Source organism: Podarcis filfolensis (genome assembly GCF_964270895.1).
Source record: "Podarcis filfolensis genome assembly, chromosome: 1".
Classification (NCBI taxonomy): Eukaryota; Metazoa; Chordata; class Lepidosauria; order Squamata; family Lacertidae; genus Podarcis; species Podarcis filfolensis.
The window spans coordinates 84,566,540-84,588,784 of NC_139604.1; the positions used below are offsets into that span (position 1 = coordinate 84,566,540).

General features: G+C 41.8%; 1 protein-coding gene across 7 annotated transcripts in view; it reads left to right on the plus strand.

Annotated features, from left to right (window-relative positions):
- The first annotated feature begins 281 nt into the window (after positions 1-281).
- Positions 282-22,245, plus strand: part of TSPAN18 (tetraspanin 18) — a 174,391-nt gene continuing 152,427 nt past the window's right edge. For 3 of the 7 annotated variants that reach the window (XM_083602916.1, XM_083602917.1, XM_083602918.1), the window contains exon 1: positions 287-607. The gene's annotated coding sequence lies outside the window, so the exon portion shown is untranslated. Of the gene's footprint in view, positions 608-1,545; positions 1,565-22,245 lie in introns of those variants that run through there. The other 4 variants (XM_083602912.1, XM_083602915.1, XM_083602914.1 and 1 more) reach the window with 4 other exon arrangements.

A 22,245-nucleotide genomic window follows, 5' to 3' on the forward strand; every position in this document is an offset into this window, starting at 1 on the left:
GGCGGGAGGCAGCCGAAGTCAGGAGCAGGGAACTTCATCAAGCTCTCCGGGAGGTCGAGCAACTGGTTGCCCGTGATCGGGGCAGGGCAAAGCCAAACAGAGGGAGAGAGAAGGGGTCCGAGGATATGCAAGAACCCAGGGCGGGAGGCGCGTGTGCCCGCAGAGCCGAGAGACGCGCCTGCTCCTCTGCACAGCGAGGGAACAATGCAGCGCGAGGAAGGGAAGGCACGGCGGCTGGGAGGGAAAGGGATGGCGGCAGGGGAGGGGGAGATAGGGAGGGGGCATGGGCTGGGAGGTGGAGCCGCGGCTGGCTGGAGCTGGCGACTCCAGCTCTCCCGGCTGCTGCGGGCAAAGGGATCTCTGCACACGCAGCGAGGGAGCGCCGAGCGGCGGCTGCAGCGTCCCAGCTCGCCGCACTGCCTCGCGCCACCTCGAGCGCCGGGGAAGCTCGGGCTGCAACTTGGGCGCCGCCTGCGAAGAGGCGCTGGTGCTGCCGCTGCCGCCGGTCTCTCGGCTCCTGGGAAAGTTACCTCAGCTGCCCTGAAGAAGCTGCCGACGCCGAGGAAGGCGAGCCAGCGCGGCTGGGCTGCCTCCCGCTGCTCCGAGGGTAAGCCCGGGACTCCCGCTTGGCCCCGCCTCGAGCGCCTCGGCTCTGCGTGGCGGCGGCGGCGGCCGCGATTCGCTCCCCCCCCCCACTCGCCCCGCCAACCCGCGTGCCGAAAGCGCCCCCTTTAGAAGCCTCCACACGGCGGCAGGGCCGGTTTTGCCTCAGCTGCTGCTGCCCCGCCATTCAGCCTCCTCTCCGGCTCTGGGTCTTACGCGGCCCCTGAGGGGGTTGAAGAAGTCCTCATTTAAATGCCCATAGAGTTCCGGTAGCTTTATTGCTCATCCCCAAATGGTGGTTTGGGTGCTCCTGTTCGCCTCAGCTAGTCTTAAACACTCACTCGACGCACTCAGGGTTTTGGCTCTTTCAGTGTTCCCAAGCGTTAGGATGCGGATTCCTTCTCCATTAAACATCTTCAACTCCACACACAGACACATCTACACAGGGTCCCCCTTCGCCAGTGGACCATAGCATTCTGGTCACTGGGGGTGCTGTAGTCCTGGCTCTGAGGATATGGGCACCCTCTAAATACTGGGGTGCTTTCCCCTCACTTGGGGTCCCTTTATTGAAGAACCCCTCTTCCCCCTTCAAATGCCCTGCACTGCTGCTCTCCCCCAAGGGCTGCTTCCTTGATTCAGTTCCCTTCAGTGTCCCTGGATGCAGCGCATCTCTTGCGAAACTTCCCCAGATGTGAAGTTTGGTGCTGTGCCCTCCTAAGTCCTGCTTTGGGGGGAACAGCTTCTGCTCCTTTCAGCGCTCCCTTCTTTTTTGCTTATGTCCATCATGAGGGTGTTCATCCATCTTGAACTCATGCTGGTCTTCCTTGTACCTTCTTTAGTCCTGTTATGTACTTATTTTTAAAGAAGGGGTGGAGCGGGCTGGACAGTTCGTTCCATCTCATCCATCCCAACAGAATCAGGAGGTTGTTTACAACCTGTGCTAGGTGGAAAGTGGAAACAGGTGAGAAATGTGCTACTGTCCTCCTTCCCAGACAGTGAGTGTTGGGGGTGGGGGGAAGCAACAGAATATGCTATTCCTTGTCCTTTTGCATAGAAGGGAAGCTTTTTGGGATGTTGAATTACTGGACCATGCTGGGTGTCTCTCTCTCCTTCCCTCCTCCACCCCCCAATTCAGGTGTACGTGCCTTCTTTCCAGTTAGCTTTTTGTCCCTGTGTTTGATGATAACAGAAAAGATGTGCTGAAAGGTTTTAGGTAATCCAAGCCAAACTAAACTTGCAGATCATAGTAAAACATTTCCTCAAGATGACTATCTCAGTGGGTGATCGCCTGTCTCAAACTGAGACAAATTCATATCTCTGCTTAACTTAGTGTGTTGTCTTATCATCAAAGATCAGTTTAGTGGGTTGTCTCCTTTAATGGTCTCACTTTGCATTGCTTTCTTAATTTGCAAGAGAAGTAGCTATATACAGAGTTTTCTTATAGATTTACCAGGAGGATTTTGAACCTTTTGTTAATAAATATTCCTGCTCTTAGTTCTGGGCACACTGTAACTTGGAAAATTTCCAATGATCCAGGCGGCTCAGTTGCCTAAATATCTGATACAAGTCATGTACCAAATGTGTTGTTTATCGTTTGCTAATATGCAAGAAATAACTAAAAAGAAAACTGATCTGTGCAGCAACCAAACCATTGTTTTAGCAAGTATCCAGCTGACACTGCCTTGTTTTAGAAAAATGTTATTCTAGTGCGATACATTTGTTTAAAGCTGGAATTTTTATTATCAGCTGTAGTTCACAGAACATTTCCTCTTTCTTTTAGCATATTGATTGTTCTCCTTTTAACTCTTGGAATCTGTTCTGATTCTACTGTATGTCACTGCATTTGTCATGATATCGCAATATTCTGAAACAATGTACTATTATTCTTGGCACCTGCCACTGAGGTTAGGGGAACAGGCAAAGGTTAAACATCTGGAAAAATCCGTTATAAGATTTGTTGGGCAGTGGAGCAGTTTCTTCCTTGGGGGGGGGGGCGTGTATTGTATATCTTGCCTGAGAGCTTATTCAATTATGAAGAAACAGGTTTGGCTGAACCATTTCGGGCTGCAGGCGTCTGTAAGTTTGAATGATCCCATATATGAAAAAGAGACTGTACACATGCCAAGGTTGGATTGCTGGAGAAAAGGAAGTTAGCCTAGCTTTCTCCCTTGTGGAATAGCTTCCCATGTTTGAGGAAGATCATTTAAAATTAAAATAGGAGCATACTGACACCTTTGAATCTTTCCATTAGTCCAAAGTAGTACAGTCCAGGAAGGGCATCACTGTTATCTGCTACTAGGTAATGGTTGCAGAATTATTGAAACATTGTACTTTGGGAAAGATGTTCATTTTCCATCCTTAGAGGTTTTTAAAAGCTATGTTGGACTGACATCTCTCTGGGAGGTTGTCAGTTCTAGGGTACTTTGCCATCTGATGGTATTTCTCACTTGACAACTTATGGAAACGTATAAATATGTGATTCTGCTTTATAATACATTATTTTCTTGCTAGACTGAACATGTTTCATCATATGGCAAATGGCTTTGAAATGAATGGGCATTGATACAGACTTAGATGACTTTTAAATGCCTTCCTGCATATTTATAAACTTATCAATCCTGTGCACACACAGCACTTAATAATGATTAAAGCTAACTATAGTTGATGTTGCTATAACTACAGATGAAACTATGGTTTTGCATGCAGAGTTTAACCATTCCCCCAGTAGGGACATATAGGGAGAAATCTACTTCACACCTTGCAAGCAGAGAAGCTGCAGAGAAAAACTGTCTTAACTATGGTTTGCTTGATGCAGATGTAATCCTTAACTGTATGTAAACTTTAGTTTGGAAATCTATGTAAAACTAGGGTTTCACATCCTGTTTGCAGCTGCCCAGTCTAGACAAAATGGGAAATCATGGGTTCCCACTATAAATGAGTTTTGGCAAACACTGGGCTTTTACACTGTCCCCCACCTCTTTTTTGTGCATCAGAGGAGACTGTAAGCTTCCTTTTCTAATTCTAAAGTAACTACAGTCATGTGTAAAGTCCAGATGTGGAGAATTGTGATTTTTTTGAAATTCTAATTAGTGAGAACAAGCATGAAACCATAGTTTGATCTTGGCTTGTTCTTGCTAACTATAGTTTAATATATACTTTATAAACTAGGAGTGGGCAAATCATTCATATTTTTTTCTTTCACAGATTGCATTCCCTTGGGTATAATCTGTCAGGGGCCAGTGGCAAGTGGGGCCAGAACCAAAAATGGCAAGGCCACCCACCCTTCCCTTTATCCCTTTCTTCTCCCTCTCTCCCTTCTTCCTCATCCAGCTGCCTGCCAGAGGAAGGGCAGTTCACTCTTATCACAGTACCAAACTCATCAGTTGCTGGGGGTTTCCCCCCCACACCTTCCATTGCTCCAGGCATCATGGCTTCCGTCCTTCCTGGTTTTCTCCTCCCATTCTCTTTTTCTCCCTCCTATGAAGTTTGCGCAAGGACCACTTGTGGTTCTTGAGCTGCAGGTTTTCCACCCCTGCTTTAAAGAAACGACAGCCCCCCCCCAATTTAGATGTTATGCAAAGCTCTGGTAAAAGCTACTGATCTTCCTTAAGTGTGCAAATGAGCAGAGGGCAGAGGAGCATAAAACCCCACAGCTCATTCATATAGAGTTGTTGCAGTAATCAGGTCCTAATTGGTCCCAAGGTAGTCACATGATGGTTGTGGGATTGGCTTGCGATCTGACAGATCCTGGGGTGGCTCGGCCCCTCTCCACACTATTTTTTCAGGGCTTATTGCTGGTTGCTACCTGTGGAGAGCGGCTGACAACATCACTTTCTTCCTCCTCTTTGGTGGGCAGAAGGGGGAGCTCAGTGTCAACAGAGGCAATAGGGCTGGGTAGAGAAACATCACAGCTCAGTCCAAGCCTGCTACACACACCCCAGAGCAGTGCAAAGTGGAGGGATTGGATTGTGTCCCTATGGATGAAAGCAAGCTTGCATTGCTATAAATAAGAACTTTCAAATCTTTCTGCTGGAAACTGTACATTTTGCTGTAAAGATCTACTTTCTCCTTGGATTTCCTCAGAGTGCTTGTGCGTCCTTGATGATTATTCAAAATTTTGATGGTCCCTAGAAGGCAGTTAATATTTTAGTATTTATTGCAGTTAAAGTGCTGTTTATGTTGTACATTGCTGATGTACTATACAACAGAATTACTTTAAAATAGAAAAGCTATTTAATAGAAATGAAATGGGTGATTTGTGTACTGAACAGCACAATTACTATAAAATGAAACAGCTATTTAACAGAAATGAAATGGGTGAGGGGGAGGAGAAATCCTGATTTATTTTTTTTTAGAATAATATTTATTACTTTTCCAACAATTTAAACACTACAAAAAAAAGAACAATACAATAAAAAAGAACAATACAATACAAAAACACTACATACCACTAGCACATTAAACTAACAAAACAAAACAAAAACAATTTAAAACACATCAAACAATTTCAATATCTTATCTTTCATTCGCTTATTTCCATGACCACCTCACACCTCCCTTTTGGTATTCCACTTCTGTTAATTGTTTCAGCAATTCCTTTCCATCTTCCTCTGTTTTCTATCCTAGAATTATCTTAACATATTATAACCTTATTTTTTCCTTTAATGCTCTAATAATCTATTTATGCTTAATTCCTTATAACATTTCTACTAAAGCCATATAACTTCATTCCCACATTTTTCTAACATTCATTAATTTTACAATATTTCTGTAAATAGTCTTTAAACTTTTTCCAGTCTTCTTCCACCGACTCTTCTCCCTGGTCTCGGATTCTGCCAGTCATTTCCGCCAGTTCCATATAGTCCATCAACTTCATCTGCCACTCTTCCCGGGTGGGTAAATCTTGTGTCTTCCAATACTTCGCGATGAGTATTCTTGCTGCTGTTGTTACATACATAAAAAAAGTTCTATCCTTCTTTGGCACCAATTGGCTGACCATGCCCAGGAGAAAGGCCTCTGGTTTCTTCAGGAAGGTATATTTGAATACCTTTTTCATTTCATTATAAATCATCTCCCAGAATGTCTTAATCCTTGGGCATGTCCACCAAAGGTGAAAGAATGTACCTTCAGTCTCATTACATTTCCAACATTTATTATCGGGCAAATGGTAAATTTTTGCAAGCTTGACTGGTGTCATGTACCACCTATAAATCATTTTCATTAAATTTTCTCTTAGGGCATTACATGCCGTGAATTTCATACCTGTGGTCCACAACTGTTCCCAGTCAGCCATCATTATGTTATGTCCAACGTCTTGTGCCCATTTAATCATAGCTGATTTTACCATTTCATCCTGAGTGTTCCATTTCAACAGCAAGTTATACATTCTTGACAAATTCTTAATTTTTGAATCTAGCAGTTCCGTTTCCAATTTTGATTTTTCCACCTGGAAGCCAACATTTTTGTCCAAATTGTATGCCTCCATTATTTGGTAATAATGGAGCCAATCTCGCACTTTGTTTTTCAATTTTTCAAAGCTCTGCAGTTTTATTCTGTCTCCATCTTGTTCCAGAATTTCCCAATATTTCGGCCATTTGGCCTCCATATTGAGTTTTTTCTGTGCCTTCGCTTCCATTGGTGACAACCATCTTGGGGTTTTCTTTTCTATTTTTTTTTTTTATAATATATTTATTAAAGTTTTCAAATAAAGCATATATTAGATAAGCACTTATCATTGTCCATTTAACATCTCTCAATTGTTACATGGGACTCCCCCACACCTCCCGCATACACTTACATCATTATTAAATTAATTTCAAACAAATTATCATTTAACTCATCTTAATTAATAATCTTAATTTGGTTTGACATATAATTCAGCCTTAAATCTAATTTAATGGTAGACAATTGTCTGCACTGGCATCCAATTCAGCACTCAGCCAAATTACAATATTTTTGTAAATAAATCTTAAATTTCCTCCAGTCTTCTTCCATCCTTTCTTCTCCCTGGTCTCGAATTCTGCCGGTCATCTCGGCTAATTGCATATAGTCCATCAGTTGCATCTGCCATTCTTCCACAGTGGGTAGCTCCTGAGTTTTCCAATTCTTGGCAATTAATATTCTTGCTGCTGTTGTTGCGTACAAAAAGAATGTTCTGTCCTCTTTTAACACACTCTGGCCGACAATACCCAGGAGAAAGGCCTCTGATTTCTTAGTAAAGGTGTATTTAAACACCTTTTTTAATTCATTATATATCTTCTCCCAAAAGGCCTTCACTCTAGGGCAGGTCCACCAGAGGTGAAAAAATGTTCCTTCATTTTCCTTACATTTCCAACATTTGCTATCAGACGAATGGTATATTTTAGCCAGTTTAACAGGGGTCATGTACCATCTATACATCATTTTCATCACATTTTCCTTCAACGCATTACATGCAGTGAAGTTCAGCCCAGAGGTCCACAACCTTTCCCAATCTTCAAACATAATATTATACCCAATATCCTGCGCCCATTTTATCATTGTTGATTTTACCATTTCGTCATGTGTGTTCCATTTCAGCAGCAAGTTATACATTCTTGAAAGTACCTTAGTCTTAGGTTCTAACAGTTCAGTTTCTAACTTTGACTTTTCCACTTGGAATCCTAACTTTTTGTCATTTTTAAACACTTCTTTAATCTGAGCATAGTGTAACCAGTCTCGCACTTTGTCTCTCATCTTTTCTAAACTCTGCAATTTCCAGTTGTCACCATCCTTTTCTATTATCTCCCAATATTTTGGCCAGTTGGCCTCCATATTGGCTCTTTTCCGAGCCTTAGCCTCCAGGGGTGACAGCCACCTTGGAGTTTTATTCTCCAGTAAGTCTTTATATTTTGTCCAGACATTAAAAACTGATTTTCTGACAATATGGTTCTTGAAGGCCTTATTTATCTTAGCTTTATCATACCATAAATATGCATGCCATCCAAACGCATTATTAAAACCTTCCAAATCCAAGACATCCGTATCTTCAAGAAGTAACCAATCTTTTAACCAGCAGAAAGCTGCAGCTTCATAATACAACTTTAAATCTGGCAGGGCAAAGCCCCCTCTTTCTTTCGCATCTGTTAATATTTTAAATTTGATTCTGGGCTTTTTGCCCTGCCAGACAAATTTAGAAATATCTTTCTGCCACTTCCGGAAGCACTCTGTCTTGTCTACAATCTGCAATGTCTGAAACAAAAATAACATTTTTGGCAATACATTCATCTTGATGGCAGCTATTCGGCCTAACAAAGAAAGTTTTAATCTTGACCAACTATCCAAGTCTCTCTTAATCTCTGACCAACATTTTTCATAATTATCTTTAAATAAACTCAGATTTTTTGCTGTTATGTTTACCCCTAGGTATTTAACTTTTTTAACCACATTTAGTTCTGTCTCTTTCTGAAGCTGTTCCAACTCAATATCTGTCATGTTTTTCCCCAAAACTTTAGTTTTTTGCTTATTTAGCTTAAATCCTGCCACTCGACCAAAGTTTTGAATCAGTTGTAGTACTCTTTTCAAACTAGACTCCGGCTCCTGTAATGTCAGAACTAGGTCATCTGCAAAAGCTTTAAGTTTATATTGTTTCGCTCCGACCTGAATCCCTTCCACCAACCGGTCCCCCCTAATCATATTCAGGAGCACTTCCAGAACCGAAATAAACAGTAATGGGGAAATCGGGCAGCCTTGTCGTGTACCTTTTTCAATTTTAAACTCTTCTGTAACCACATTGCTAACTATCAGTTTAGCCTTTTGTTCTGAATATATTGCCTCAATCCCGTTCTCAAACCCCCGTCCCACTCCCATTTCTTTTAAATTCCCCTTCATAAATTTCCAAGAAATGTTGTCAAAGGCTTTCTCCGCGTCTATAAAAATTAAAACTGCTTTAGTGTTTATGTTTGTTTGTAAAAGTTCCAATATGTCTATGATGTTCCTTGTGTTAGTAAACATATGTCTGCCCGGGAGAAAGCCTGCCTGGTCTTTATGGATTATCTCACTTAAAACTTTCTTAAATCTTCGTGCCAAAACATCTGCAAATATTTTGTAATCCACATTTAAAAGGGAGATGGGACGGTAATTCTTGAGTTGTGTCTTTTCAGTTTCTGACTTTGGAATCAATGTGATAAATGCTTCTTTCCACGATTCAGGCGCCTTCTTCCCCTCCATTATTTCATTACTGATCTCCAACAAAGGTTGTATCAAATAATCCTTCAATATCTTATAGTAGTTAGAGGTCAGTCCATCTGGCCCTGGTGATTTGCCCTGTTTCAGACTCAGGATGGCCTGTTCAATCTCTTGTCGTGTTATTTTGCCATTTAAAATTGTTCTATTTTCTTCTGACAGCTTTGCTAATCCATTTCTCTCCAAAAATTGTGTAATCTCTATTTCATCTTGTGGCCCTTGAGTATATAACTTTTTAAAATACCTCTGGAAGCACTTTCTAATCTCTCCCGGGTTCTGAATGTTCCTTCCTTCAACCTCTAAGTTTGTTACTGTATTTAATCTTTGTCTCCTTTTCAACTGCCAAGCTAGCAGTTTCCCACATTTATTTGCCGATTCAAAAGTTTTTTGTTTCATTGTTTTAATCTTCCATTCTATTTCCTGATTTATCAGCTTGGAATATTGCGCCTGATAAAGTTTAATTTCTCTCAGAATCGGTTGGGACTTCGGGTTAGATCTTAACTTCTTCTCCAACTCTTTGATACTTTCCAGAATTTTATCTTTCTTTTCATTTTGCAGTCTTTTCTTTAAGGAATTCTGTTGAATCAAGAACCCTCTCATCACAGCTTTACTTGCATCCCAGATAGTTCTTTTTTCCACCGTAGTGTTCAAATTAATCTCAAAATAGTCCTTTAAGGTTTTTTGGGCCTTCTTTACAATTCTTTGATCTCTAAACAGGCCATCATTCATCTTCCATCTAAAGGAGCCGATTGGGATCAATGTCATATCCATTCTCAAGGCGTTATGGTCGGAGCATGTTTTGGGGCAGATTTCCACCTTCCTCACCTTAGGTGCCAGACTTCTAGTTATCCATATTTGGTCGATTCGTGTCCAAGTCAGTTGAGCTTCAGAAAAGAATGTTCCTTCTCTTCCCAGGGGGTTTCTAACTCTCCAGATGTCAACCCAGTCCATATTGTCAGTCATTTCAAAAAAGGTCTTAGGTAGTCTTCCCTCTTTAGTAATGTTCTGGTTCTGTGACTTATCCATATTTGTTGATACGACCCCGTTCATGTCCCCCATCATGATGACGTTGTTGTAATCCAGATAATCCAGCATGATCTCGTGCAACTTCTTATAAAAATCCGATTTTCCTTCATTTGGAGCATAAATTCCTAATATCAAAATTTTTTCTCCTTGATACTGTACTTCTATTGCGAGGATTCTTCCACTTTCATCTTTAAAGAGAAATTTTGGTGAAAGGCTCTCTTTTGCATAGATCACTACACCTCTCTTTTTAACTGTATCCGATGATATAAATTCTTGACCAAGCCTTTTATTTATTAACACCTTTCTATGGAGCCTAATCACATGTGTTTCTTGTAAGCATATAATGTCCAATTGTTCCTTTTTTAAAATATGAAAAATTTTAGACCTTTTTTCGGGACTGTTACAGCCATTTATGTTCCAACTCAAAAGCTGCAGAGACATCCTGGATAGGTCTGGTTATTCTTTCTGGGGTGGTACCTTGTTCTCCGGTCCTTGAGGATCCGAGGGGGCGGGCTCCCCTGGAAGTTCTGGCGCTGGCAATCCAAGTCCTTTGTGGAGGTCTTCTCCGTGTGCTCCCAAAAACTTGTCTCTATCTTCCACTGTTTTGATTTTGATCTTTCTCCCTCTGTAGGTAAAGGATAATCCTTGTGGAAACTCCCACCTGAAGATAATTGCGTTGCTTCTCAACAGTCTTGCCAATTCCGTGTAGTTAGATCTAAGGTCCAGCAACTGCTTAGGAATGTCCTTGTAGATTTCAGTTCTCTTGCCCAAAATGTCTAGTGACTTTTCGTAGTGCAGGCCCAAAATCTTGTCCCTTTCCTCCTTTGATCTCAGTGTTATCAAACAATCTCTGGGCTTCTCTGTCCTTCTGACTCTGCCAAGCCTGAAAGCAGATACAATTTTAAAGTCTTTTTCCTCTAATTTCCAAAACTTGGCAAATTCCTTAGTTAGAAATTCAATAAAATTATCTTCTTCCACCTCTGGTATTGACCGTATCCTCAAGTTGGTCTCCCTGTTTCGCAGTTCTGTCATCAAAAAGTAAATCTGATGTTCTCCAACTTGTTTGCTGAGTGGTCTTACTTCTTTCTCAAGTTCTTCCAATCTTTGACTAGTATCTTCAGCCAGTTTACGATTTTCACCTACAGCCTCCTTTAATTCTCCAATAGACTGGGCATTCTGTGCAACTTGTCCAGTCAGCTTATTCAAGCTTTCTGTGTTCTGTTCAATTTTAGCTGTATGCAAATCAGCCTTCTTGTCCAGAGCCTCCAGTTTCTCCAAAATTTTCTCCAAGACAGAGCTACTTGTCCCTGAAGCCATATCTCCCAGGTGCAGCTCCTCTGTCTCACCCTCCCCTGCCTGTATTAGGGAGGCCGCCTCTATGTCTGGAGGCAAAGTGGAAGGCAAGGCCGGCACAGAAGATCTACGCTGTGAGGCTGCAGATAAAGTTAGAGTTGTTTGTTTAGTCCTTCCTCTTCTCCTTGCGCCACTCATTCCAAAGTTATCTGTAATCCAAGGTCAATCCAAGTTGTTCCCATGAGAAAGCAGAGTCCCAGATGCAATAGTCAAACAGAGGCCGGGAAAGGGAAAGTAAAACAAAGTCACTGCTGTAAGTCCAAAATCCTCTAGAGGGAGCTTAATACGTCTTCAGGGAAAAGATCAAATCCAAGTTAAACTTATAAATTTAAATCCATGTCTATCGCCTCCACAATGTATTATTTTTAGCAGAGTAAAACTTAAAGCAAAACAGTGTTTCTTACAGTGCCTTGACTGCAACAGTTTCAAAGTATCCAGTTCCAACTCAGAATGTTTCAAAACCTAAATTCAATGTATCCAAAGTTGCAAACTGGTGCTCATCCAGGCAGCTCCAGCACCAGAGATTCTTATTTATTTTATAATCCACTGGTGCCACAGAAGAAGAATATCAGTGCACCCCGAATATGACCAGCAAAAGTCAATAGCTCAAAGTCTTTCACTCAGAAAACTGCTTTAACAGGGTGCCAGCATTTAGTTAACGCATAACTTTTTGTCTCCACTCCTCCTGCTCTTTGCTTAAAGTTCAGTATAGCGGGAGATGGGCTTCCTGCTTATCCTCACTCCGTTTTCAGCCAGATTTCAACTTTTTTAAAAAAGTTTTAAAAGTTTCATAAAGTTCTCAAAAAGTTTCAGAAAGTTGACAAAAGTTTCAGAAAGTTTTCAATGTCCAAATTTACTCACGGGTTGTAGTTTCCAAAGTTCAGAAAAGTTGCAGGAAGAGAGGACAGCGCTGACCGGCAACAGCAATGCGGCTTCACTTCGCTGTTTGCGCAACGACCCACAGCGCCGCTACCCCCTCCGCGATCCGGAGCCCCTTACGGGGTCCCTTCAACGTTTTGGGGGCTGCTTCTGGCGCCCGCCGGGTCCCGAGACCACAGGCTTCTGCCACCTGTGGTTTTCCTGAATGGGTCTCCGCTTCGCCGTAGCGGACGACCCGTTTACAGCGGAGCTCCCTTCTCCTTACTCGGAGAAGGCAGCCATTACCGGTCGCGCCGCCTCCGGAAGTCCTGGGGTTTTCTTTTCTAACAAATCCTTATATCTTATCCAAACATTAAACAATGCTTTTCTAACAATATGGTTTTTGAACGCTTTATGTGCTTTTACCTTATCGTACCACAGATATGCATGCCAACCAAATGCATTATTGAAAACTTCTAAATCCAACACGTCAGTGTTTTCAAGAAGCAGCCATTCTCTCAGCCAGCAAAAGGCAGCTGATTCATAATAAAGTTTAAGGTCTGGCAGGGCAAATCCACCTCTTTCTTTAGCATCAGTTAATATCTTAAATTTTATTCGAGGCTTCTTGCCCTGCCAGACAAATGTGGAAATACCTTTCTGCCACTTCTTGAAACAGTCCATCTTATCCAAAATTTGCAATGTTTGAAACAAAAACAACATCCTTGGCAACACATTCATTTTTATCACCGCGATTCGGCTCAACAATGATAACTTCAAATTTGTCCATATTTCTAAATCCTTTTTCACTTCGGTCCAACATTTTTCATAATTATCCTTAAATAAGTTCACATTTTTGGCAGTCATGTTAACCCCTAAATATTTCACTTTCTTAACCAATGTTAGTCCTGTCTCCTCCTGAAACTTCTCTCTCTCATTCACAGTTAAGTTTTTCTCTAAAACTTTAGTTTTCATCTTGTTCAACTTAAAACCTGCTACCTGTCCAAATTCTTGAATCAATTCCAATACCCTTTTAGTACTAGATTCTGGCTCCTGTAACGTCAATACTAAGTCATCAGCAAATGCTTTCAGTTTGTACTGTTTAGCTCCCACTTGTATACCTTTAACCTCTTGGTCCTTTCTAATCATATTTAACAAAACCTCAAGGACCGATATAAAGAGCAATGGAGAAATTGGGCAGCCTTGTCGTGTCCCTTTCTCAATCTTAAACTCTTCTGTCACTACATTGTTCACAATTAATCCTGATTTTCTAAGATGATGTACTGTAAGACTTTTAATTTTGGTGGAATGTTTCTAGTTCGCAGAAAATTCAAGCCAGGGCTGAATGTTAGTGCCTATATTTTCCACTTGAGGGGGAATAATTTATTGTCAAATGATTTCTGGCATTTCTAACAGATTTAATGAAGGACACAGGATGTGGATAAATAACGGGGTGCTACTGCATTTGGTATAGGGGGTGGTGAACCTGTGGTCCTCCAGATGCTGTCCAACACCCAACTCCTGTGTGACTCACACAGTGTAGTCGGTAGTAAAGGATGAAGGGAGTTGCAGGTGTGACATGTCCTTCTGGCCACCTAAGAAAGAGGTGTGAATGGGAAATGCACCCAGTTTCTGGATCTGCCTTTTATTACCACCGAATTTTCCTGCCATTAGCTTCACTGCCCGTCATTCCACCAACCCCAGTGGGCACCAGTCCTCCACTTGCATGAGCCCCTTCAGTTGATACTAGGCAATACACAATGAAGGAACTAGAACAGACAGGAGGAAACATCTCTTGGTATATTTGCACACACTCACATGCAGTGGCTATATGTCAGTTTGCTTGGGGGATTGTTTTGAGGGTGTCTGTGGGCAGAAGAAGAGGATCCTGCAAAGTAGCAGGGTAATAAGAGTCTTCGGTTTGTTACAAGGTCACTTGGCTCTATACAGCCAATATCATTCCATATATCGACTGATGCAGTGATGTATGATATTCCTGAATTTCAGGTGAGGCATTCAAGCCTCATGAGTCATATCATCATGCCATGTTTGGAGTGACAATTCTCTGTAAAGCATGGCACAAGCATATTGCTCCATTTGAGGGAAGGATCTTAAACAGAACATAGCTCACAACAATTATAGATTGGGGGGCACCAAAATAATCTGGAGACAGGTCATTGGGAGGGAATTAAAATGTTTCAGTTAAGGGTATAAATTCAAATATGGCAGCTGAAGACCTCCTATGTCCCACTCATTTTGTCATTATTGTATTTTTAAATGCCATGAGTAAAATATAACTTTTTAAAGAGCATACAAGGGCTGGTTCTAAGAGCCTCCTGTTTTTCTCTGCCTCTCTTACAACGTCTTTATCCCAGGATGATATCATGTTTGGCTTGTTGCTTGGTGTTACAGTTTTTGGGCTAGGGAGAAGAGATGGGGGGGGGGAATAATTGAGGCACGCTTATGAAACTGCTGATCAGTCCTAAACTTCCTGCCAAGTTCTATATCTGTATATGTTTAATTGAAAACATGATTTAATACACTTTGCTTTACCTCCATTTTAAGCAACTGAAAAGGTATGTATGGAAAGGAGTGAAGCAGCTGAAAACAAGAGCAACATCTGCCTCTGTTACTTTAGTTCACTTGTTTTCTTTTGGGCCACTTCATTAGACAGTTTGGGTTGTTACATTTTAACATCCTGCAACAAACCTTCTGTTTAGTCTCCCCTGCTGAATTGTAATTGTATTAGATCGATAAGGTGTCCCCCCCACCTTTGCTCAGCTACTATAAGACGTGAGTAGATAGCTGAGAAGGATTTAAAATAGCCTTATTCCATGGAACTGGTCCTAGTAAACAGATGATGATAGTTGGGTTATGTATTTTTGTAGCTTAGTTCTGCCATTCAAGCCTGCCAATTTACAGTTTTTCATGCATCAGAAAAAACTGGCTGTCTGGTTTTCCATCATAGCTATTCCTTAGAAAGCTTCTGGGTCCTTAGTCCTGCCAAAATTAGCTTGGTTCAACTTACCAAGTGTGTCCATGTTTTTTCCAGGATGTATATTGGATTTGTGGGAAGTGAAGTCACTCTATGCTTTAAGTACATCAGTAAGCTGTGCAGTATCTGTGTTTTGATCATTCTTGAGATGATTTTATCAGGTATTGTGGATGTGAAACTTGCACCTCTCCATGCCTATTAAATGCTGAATATTTACATTATTTATGCATGACTTGCATCTGTGGTGAGGTTTTGGAACTTGGTAGATTTGAGTTCATTTTAGGATATGAATGTGGCTGCATATAAGATTAGCAGTTTGCACACTATGCATGTAGATGTGCATGTAGAGCCAAAAGCCAATCCCATGTGTGTAAGTTATCTGCTGTAAGTCTCCTGCTGGAACAACAGGATGAAAAAATGAAATAGCACTTTGTATGGCTATTTCAAATCCCTGTGACGGGGTGAGCTCCCATTGCTCGGTCCCAGCTCCTACCAACCTAGCAGTTCGAAAGCACGTCAAAGTGCAAGTAGATAAATAGGTACTGCTCCGGCGGGAAGGTAAACAGCGTTTCTGTGCACTGCTCTGGTTTCGCCAGAAGCGGCTTAGTCATGCTGGCCACATGACCTGGAAAAACTGTCTGTGGACAAACATCGGCTCCCTCAGCCAGTAAAGTGAGATGAGTGCCGCAACCCCAGAGTCGTTTGCGACTGGACTTAACTGTCAGGGGTCCTTTACCTTTTTATGGATATTTCTATCAATGAATGTCTTCCTTTCCTTCTCTTATCAGCTTAATATTTAAGCATTCACATTGCCTTGTGAAGCATTCACGTAACCTAGTATGGCTTTCATTGTGGTAGCACTTCACTTAATATGAAAAAAGAACATGCTCTACCAGCCCTTCCTCTCCTCCCAGTTACTGGCACTTGGATGGATGACATTTCACCAACAAATACTTGCCCAATTTAAAAGCACATACACACACAGTTCGAAGACCATATGTGCAGATAATGAGTTTAAGCTGATAAATAGCTAACAGATTTCTATCAAATAAAGATCTCTCTACCAAGAATATCCATTTTACTTCAGATAAATAATCAGATTTGTCTATTTTATTTAATTTTCTCTAGTCCTGCCTTCTCTCAACCTGCTGTAGGAAAACTGGCAGAGCCACATCGGACAGTCATGGTTGACAGAGGACTGCTGGTTCTCCTCCATAGAAAGGATTGCAATTAGAGGTTTAACTATCCATCAGTAGAAAAACTGATCAATAGAAAAATATATCAGTCCAGTTTAGGGGGTAAATGCACCCCAACAAAGCCATAAAAATAAAATACCTGCTGGATGGCATTAAGCATGACACATTAACACAATTGGCAGATAAAAAAAGGGAAATGAAACCTTTTCAGTAAAACAGTGAAGTTGCAAAGAAGTAACCAGGGTCAATAGTAATAATAATAATAATAATAATAATAATAATAATAATAATAAATGTACAAGAATGGTATCTGAGGGCTAATTGACCTTGCAGGTTCTTAAAAACATAAAGCAACATATTGTGCCATTAACATTCAACACCACTGTAACAGTTGTATAAAGCATAACAGTGCAATAATTATAGGTTGTTGACTTCATCACCAGTAATTAAGCGTTATGAATTACCTGAAACAACTGTGGCAACAACATAACTTAAAGCCATAGCACATGCTGCCTGAGCAGTCTGTAGCTACACATCTCAAAATTGTATCAGTTGGGCAGTTACATGAGCGTGTTGTTGCTGCAGTTTTGTATCATTGTGTCTCTTGATGTTGGTAGTGACAAACCTTCCCAGTTCTGGGGCTACTTCTCCAAATATCCCAGGCAATGTCTCTAGACACATACCAGAGTTTGATCAACAATAAACCAAGGTCTGCTAGAAAGAGATGACACTTGGTTGGGGTCTCAATCAGCACCACAAACACATGTTTTGCCGTATTTGGTGGTTTTGGATGGCATGTACTGCCTTCAACTATAGGATGCTAATCCATCCGTTGTAATATTCTTACATTGTATAAAGAGCATTTTGTGGAGTCACTTTGATTCCTGCAACATTAAGATTTTTCAGTTTTCCAAGTCTTTCCATCAGGTTTTGTTTGTTTGTTTGTTTTTTACCAACTAATTTTAGGATAGATCTCCTTAAACTCAGTATAGCAATTCACAACTCACTTTTTTCAGTGCTATCACAGTACATTTGAGCTCATGGGCTAATGGCGGGGTTACATATTATTGCAATGAGTCTAAAACATTTGGAGGGCACCAAATTGGGAAGGCTACTCTAGAGCAGGGGTTGGCAAATTTATTTAGCCGCGGGCCAGTCCACTGTCCCTCAGACCTCGTGGTGGGCCGGAGAAGCGGCTCTGGGGGGGGGAGCTGTAAGAAGAGGTGAGGGGGGCAAGTAGTCCTCCCCAGCCCCAGCCGCTGTGCTTACCTTCCCAGGGGCTGCCGCCACCACCATCACTGCCACCGCCGCTGCTTCTCATGGGTAGGCAGAGGGAGCTCATCCGCTCTGCTCTCTGGCCCACAGGAGTACCAGGGCAGTGGTGGAGGGAAGATGAGTGGCACAAAAGGACTGGCTCTTAAAATGGCACTCAGCCCGCTCAACCCAGCCCCCTTCCTCCTCTAGGCAGGGTAGGGAGAAGCCAGGAGAAGGGAGGGAGGAATGGCGTGGGGGGGGGGGAATGGCGCAGCTTAAATGAACAGGATCCCCATGCCGATCCACGGACAGTCTGTGGACCGGATCCTGAAGGCAATTGGGCCTGATCCGGGCCCTGGGCCTTAGTTTGCTGACGCCTGCTCTAGACCATAACAAGTCTCTTATGCGTTACAGCACTCCCTGGACTCTGTATAAGTCCAACATATTTTCTCTTTCATAAGGCAAGTATGTATTTTAGAAGATCCGCATCTTTTTAGAAGGCAAGTGAAAACTTCCTGTTTAGGTATACAGTGGTACCTTGGTTTTTGAGCCGAACGTTTCCATTTTCGAATGCCGAAAACCCAGAAGTAATTGCTTCCATTTTCGAATGCGCCTTGGAATTCGAACGGCTTCCGCTGCATGTTTTTCAATTTTTCCAATTGAACTTGCAGCCAGCCTTTAGCGCCTTGGTTTCTGAACGTTTCAGAAGTCGAACAGTCTTCTGGAACAGATTATGTTTGAGAACTGAGGTACCACTGTATTCTTTTTAAAGTTGATGTTTTATCTGAAAGGTGTTAAGCATTTTTTTTTTACTTTTTAATGGCACCAAAGAGGTCTGGAGCTAACCCAGCTAGATCATGCACTAATCCTGCTGAATTTATAGGTGGTAATCTGTTAGCACTCAGCCTCTGAGTACATTTTGCCCAAAGGCCTCAGCCACTTAAGAATAACAAGACGGAGCTGATAATCTTCATCTAAGGAAGACAACCAGTATGTACATTGGCCATGAAGCCAATAGCACATTTTAATTTCTGTTCTTTGCCACAGAACACATATGTTACAGCTTAAACTGAGATGCCCTGAGAGAGTCACATTTCAGGAACTGGCATGTTGCCATTCTGTAAGCTTAGTATATTTTCCACAATAATAATATTATGTAGATACATTCAGGCAGTGCAGCGTCTTTACTATTCACTTCTAAAATTCTTTTGGCACTTAACTGTCATACATCAAAACCCTTTCATAAAAAGCAAGTCCATAATAACTGTAAGAAGATATAAGGGTGTGTGAGTGTGAGGAGGGCAGTTTTAAATTCTGCAGATAAACCAGGACTGTAAAAATGTTGCATATGGCAATAGAATCAAAACTGCTTAAAACTGGGCATTATGCCACTTCAACTGCAGACCACTGCCTTTATTTCCAATATTCAGGCATGAGTGCCACTGCTTATTTAGTCAAAATGGCAGCACACAGACACAAGATAGGGAGGTTTCTGCATGCTTGGGGAAACTCCAAAGTTTGCAGAAGTATGCAAATTCTTCAGAGAAAACACCTGGAGGGGGGCGATGAACCCACCTAAAGTCAAGTGAGGACTGAGCATGTTCATAGCCATGGAATGCTGCTGAGTGAGGGGTGGGGAAAACAGTAATGGGTGGAACAGGGAATGAATGGTATAGCTCTGAAGAAGGCATGGCTGGCTGGCTGAAATCCTGAACAGGAGCCCTATGCAATATTTTGTTGCAGGGCCCACAGGTACATTCTAGTGCAAATGGACATGCTGCTTTAATCGTCAAAGCCCTGGTTTCATGTATTTTTGACTCTGCCATGTGTTAGGATTTATGATAGCAAGCAAATTACTTCAGCTTTTTGCACTTTGCCTTATTTAGCTACATGGGCCTTCATAACATTATAAAAATCAAGCCTTTCATGTGGGTTTAAATGAGTCTACAGTGTATATTATTGGCTAAAAACTGGCTTCAAACTAAAATAACATTTCCAGGGTATCTTCTGTCCCTTGGCATTAGATGTGCTGCTGGGATGTGCACTTCTTAGTCCATAGCAAAGTGAAGGAATCAGCAATGGAATGTTGATAAACTGTACAGTTTCTGTTTTTTAAAAAGAATAACATGAAAGGTCATCATGTTTTTGAAAAATCTCTTGCAGATAAGAGGTGCTGTATGTTCTATAAACAGGAAAATTGCAGCAAGGCAGTCAGGGACACTGAGCGTTGGAAGGCTTAATGGGAAGATGATCTAGACATAAGAGGCCTGAGGGGAAATGAATTGAAGGGGGCATTTGAATTAACAGGTTCAAAAAGAAAAATAGGCTAGTGAGGAACCTCACATAGGGCCAGAACAGTGTGATTTGAGGTTTCCTGTTCATATCTGCCTTAATGGAGGCAGCCCCCATGACACTGCAGGCGTTCCTCCCAGTGAAGGGAGGTACGGACTTCACCTGCAGTCCATTTCAGTACTTGGCTCTTGCTCTGGCATGAAATGTAGAGGGCAGGGAGGCGCTGAGTGTAAAAGCACTTCGCCTGGCGAAAACCCTCCTACGCCACCATTAAGAAGCAGCGGTTCTCCTGTTAGTTGGATTTTTAATTTTAATTCGCTTTAGAGTCATCTACGTTCCAAGAGAAGATGTTGTCATCAGAATTGTGGAATTACCCCTCTGCATTGATCTGAGGTTCGGAACTGAGAAAAAGATTTTATTTGGTGTGGGCAGCGGGCAGCGGAGAGGGGAGCCTCTGGTTTCCTTTTTCCTTTGAGTTTCTTTATTAATGATTTGGCAACTGTCTCCAGATGCAAAATTTTAAAGATACAAAATGAGGTTGAATTGCAGCATGGAATAAAACTTATCTCATTTGTCTTCTTTCAGAGAAGGGTTTCTTCTTCTTCTTCTGATGCAATTTAGTGAGCTAGGCTCTTCAGCCACTGACTAGTGTTGCTTATTTGCTCTTGCAAATTATTAAGCTTTTATAGTTTTTGATCATTTAATTAAACAAAAATTTAATGTAAACTGCTTTGAGAATATAGGTTGAGAAGTGGTATATCAGTGTTGTTAAAATCACTCTGCATGAGCTACAATTGCACAACAATTCTGGAGCAAGGGAAATATGCTTTGGGAGTGCTTTGAGTAGCATAGAAAATTTGCCCATGCCAAATGGTTATCTAAAAGCATTATTTGTTAAACTAGAGGTCATTTGTTTCTTGTTTTAAAAAGTACAGTCTACTTTTTCTCTTAGATCTTTTCCTCATAATAATACTATACTGACTTACAAATCAGTTTCTAAACTAAAGCCAGCTTGGAGGATTGCCCCTCTTTAGAAAGTCACTTTTAATGTTCAAGCAAAATTGAGATGTCATTCTTAGGTAGATTCCTTATCTTAAATTGCTGCAGATGGTTCCCATTGCCAAAAGAAATGGGTGACCGGGGCACTTTAGTCTGGTAGCAGATCATCGTTTTTAAGATAGTTGGAAGTGAATTCAGAGAGGCTTCATTCCCTGTAATGTGAGCACACACTCACATGTTTCTTCTGTCCCGCAGCTCTGGTAATCAAACAGATTTGGTGGGTTTTTGAAAGCGTAGAGTAACTTATAACACAGATATGTAGAAAATAATTGCATATACATTTCTGGACAATCCTGCTGCTATATCAGCAATCCACTAATTTGGCATAGTGTAGCTGGGATCTTATGCACTTCCAGCTGCAAAGTTGAAAGGAAAACAATTCCACTTTAAACCGCACAGAATATAGTGACGCTGGTGGACATTAGCTCAGCATCCACAACAGCTGGAGAAAATATTGTACATAAGAATGTATTGCTCACACACACACACACACACACACACACACACACATGAGTGATGCATGGAAGGGACTGGGAGTATGGAAGGGTAATAAAGAAATACCGTATTTTTCGCTCGATAACACGCACCTGACCATAACACGCACATAGTTTTTAGAGGAGGAAAACAAGAAAAAAAAATTCTGAATGAAACAGTGGATGTATCATTTTTGTGCTTCATGCTGTGGCCACAGACATGTGATTTGACGGTGAGTTTGGGGTAGCCCAATGCAAAGATCCTGAGGATCCATGTGGATCCATGCTTTGTAAGCACGTTTTTGCACCATTGCAGCCCCAGGCAACAGTGGGTGCGTGATTTTTTTGGTGCAGGCTGTAGCCATGGACATGCTATGTGATCTGATGGTGAATTTGGGGTGACCCAATGCAAAGATCCTGAGGATCCATGTGGATCCATGCTTTGTAACCACGTTTTTGCACCATTGCAGCCCCAGGAAACAGTGGGTGCATGATTTTTTTGGTGCAGGCTGTAGCCATGGACATGCTATGTGATCTGATGGTGAATTTGGGGTGACCCAATGCAAAGATCCTGAGGATCCATGTGGATCCGTGCTTTGTAACCATGTTTTTGCACCATTGCAGCCCCAGGCAACAGTGGGTGCATGATTTTTTTGGTGCAGGCTGTAGCCATGGACATGCTATGTGATCTGATGGTGAATTTGGGGTGACCCAATGCAAAGATCCTGAGGATCCATGTGGATCCGTGCTTTGTAACCACGTTTTTGCACCATTGCAGCCCTGTTTTTGCATCAGATCATTGCTATGTGATCTGATGGTGAATTTGGGGTGACTCAATGCAAAGATCCTGAGGATCCATGTGGATCCGTGATTGGAACCACGTTTTAAGTAGGGAGGGAAGGAAAAACATAGAAGCGACAAGGAGAGGGGTGTGCAG